Source organism: Muntiacus reevesi, chromosome 1 (genome assembly GCF_963930625.1).
Source record: "Muntiacus reevesi chromosome 1, mMunRee1.1, whole genome shotgun sequence".
NCBI lineage: Eukaryota > Metazoa > Chordata > Mammalia > Artiodactyla > Cervidae > Muntiacus > Muntiacus reevesi.
The window spans coordinates 28,322,826-28,325,861 of NC_089249.1; the positions used below are offsets into that span (position 1 = coordinate 28,322,826).

At 43.6% G+C, this 3,036-nt stretch overlaps 1 pseudogene; it reads left to right on the forward strand.

The window, feature by feature from the left end:
• Positions 1-1,529: 1,529 nt before the first annotated feature.
• On the forward strand, positions 1,530-1,997 carry LOC136159493 (large ribosomal subunit protein uL23 pseudogene; annotated as a pseudogene).
• Positions 1,998-3,036: the final 1,039 nt, after the last annotated feature.

Here is a 3,036-nt window from a genome sequence, read left to right on the forward strand (position 1 = left end):
GGAAGATCCCCTGGAGGAGGGCATGGCAACCCACTCCAGTATTCTTTCCTGGAGAATCCCCATGGCCAGAAGCTGGTGGGCTACAGTCCATGGGGTCACAAAGAGTTGGACACAACTGAAGTGACACAGAGAGAAAAACCCATAGAATATAAAACACTAAGAGTGAACCCTAACATAAACCAGGGGCCTTGGATAATCATGATGTGTCATTGTTGGTTCATCAGTGTGGCAAATGTACCCCTTTTGTTGATAATGGGGGAGGCCATGCCTCTGTGGGGGCAGAAAATAATGGGAAATCTCAGTACCTTCCAATCAATTTTGCTGTGAACCTAAAATTTCTCTTAAAAAAAAAGTTTTATTTCAAAAAAGAAAATTTGCATCTTGGTTTTGTGCTCCGACCACACACCCTTATAAAGCAGCCATATAAGTGAATCAGATATTACAAAATAAAAAGCCCATTAACACACAGTGTCTTAAACGAAGAAGAGTGGCTCTAATGCTAGTGTGTGTTGGCATTTTCTTGGGAATAATGGTTGTGAAAGTTGCTCAGTTGTGTCCAACTCTTTGTGACCCCATGGACTACACAGTCCATGGGATTCTCAAGGCCAGAATAACATGGAGAGGATAGCTGTTCCCTTCTCCAGGGGATCTTCCCAACACAAGGGTTGAACTCAGGTCTCCTGCTCTGCAGGCGGATTCTTTACCAGCTGAGCCACAAGGGAAGCCCAGGAATAATGGTTAGATAAAGCTTAACACTCCCATTGGAACACTAAGAACATTTTCTCTCCTTTTTCAGTTGTCAAACCCAACAGCCGGCTTAATCACCAGCGCCCTCTTCCAAATGCTCCTTATCATTTGGTTGTTGCTGCTCGTCAGCGCCTGGCTATTCTTTGCTCTCTCTGCTTGGACTCTGGGCACAAAAGTGAAGTTGTTAGTTTTTGCTGTCTTCATGATGACTGGTAGGAAATAATTGATCTTTCCTTCATAGTTTGTAGTGAAAGCCTGTCTCCAGTTCTATAAGCTTCCCTCTGCATCTTGCCTAGAGAAGACAAGACAGACACATTTTCCCTGGGCCCTGGGCCATCTGACCCACTTCCCATGCATTGTTTTCTCAAGATCAGGAGATTGGGGCAATCACCATTCACCCTGAGGGGTAGCAGATGAAGTGGATGTGTGTGGGAATAGAAAAGCCTAGTTTTAAAGAGAGAACATTGTGGGCACCCTGCCTACCACGATAGCCTAGCCTAATGAGAAATCTTTATTTTTTTCATATTTTCAACAATATTCTGATCAGCATGCCTTTCTCATCACTAGTCCTATCTGAGATTTTAACACTATTTTCTGTTCATGAGGAAAAAAAAAATCTGTATTTAGTTTAAAAACATTACATCATTGAGAGGGCAAAGTTTAAAGTACTTGACCTGTTTCTGAACGTTGTCACAGAGCTGTCTTAACAAATGAGACATAGAAGAATGTTTTCAAGAGTCCTAGGAAAATGTTATCTCTTAAGATATAGACTATACCTTTTCATGAAGATGGTGCCGAAGGTGAAGAAGGAAGCTCCTAAAGCTTAAGCCAAAGCAAAGGCTTTGAAGGCCAAGAAAGCAGTGTTGAAAGGTGTCCACAGCCACAAGAAAAAGAAGATCTGGACATCACCCACCTTCTGGCGGCCCCAAACACTGCGGCTTAGGAGGCAGCCCAAATATCCTCACAAGAGCGCCCCTAGGAGAAACAAACTTGACCACTATGCCATCATCAAATTCCCCCTCACCACCGAGTCAGCCATGAAGAAAATAGAAGACAACAACACACTGGTATTCACTATGGATGTCAAGGCCAGAAAGCACCAAATTAAACAGGCTGTGAAGGAGCTCTATGACATTGATGTGGCTAAGGTCAATACTCTGATCAGGCCTGAGGGAGAGAAGAAGGCATATGTTAGACTGACTCCTGACTATGATGCTTTGGATGTTGCCAACAAAATTGGGATCATCTAAGCTGAGTCCAGCTGGATAATTCCAAATATAAAAGTTTTCACTATGTAAAAAAAAAAAAAAGATATAGACTATACATGGGGTGCTGTGGGAGTCATGGATGCTGGTGATAGTCTTGAGAGTCACATTTTATTCATTGGTGTGAAATTCCAGGTAACTGCAGCCTGCGCAGGTGTTGCTAAAACTCAGCCTCTGTTCAGTGGTGCCGAATAGAAATGTGGAGACCGAGTTTTGGGTGACGTAGAAAGAAGAGTAGCTTCTATTGCTTTGCTAGACAAAGGGGCCCACGGTGGGCGAATGCCCTGAAGACAGTGCCCTGGAGGGAGTAGTGAGAAGTTTTACAGTGTTCAAGGAGCAGGGCATGATCAGCTCTTGGACTGATTGACATCACGGTGAAGTTTCAAGCATCATCCATCTCCTGGTTTCAACCAGTGTAGGGTCTGTATTCTTGTGGTCAGCAGTTTTCATCTGAGTGGGGGGTGGAGGGGGCGGTCTGCCTCCCGTAAAATCAACTTAGGAGTGAGTGTCAGGCCTTTATCTATGTCTTTCAGGGAACTGGGAATATGATGATTCTGTTATGTGGCAGAATTATTGTCTAAATTGTTACCAGTTCCCTAGCCCAACAGCTCTTCTTTGTCTCTACATCTTCACATTTCCCAATCATTAACTCTTGAGTCAGCATTTTACTTCAAAAGTCAAGGACAGAGGGGCTTGTACACAGTTCCACAGGGATCAGACCTGACCTTTTTCTTTACCTCATACTTTACACCCAAATCCTGATGATTCTACTTCCAAAATATAGTGTGTTCCCAAATCAATCATGTCTCAATATTACATCTTAGTCCAAAACATCATTATCTATTTCCCGGGCCACTGAAATAGACTTCACTTCCGTTACCTTTGACCACTTTCCCATCCACCCAGCTGTTGGGTTGGGCCATTGAGTCTCCAAAGGTTCAAATGACAATTTTTTTTCAAGGAAATTGGCTTGGTGGCCCCTCCCTCCCCCGGGTTATTTTTGCCTTATCTGCATGGTTATCCC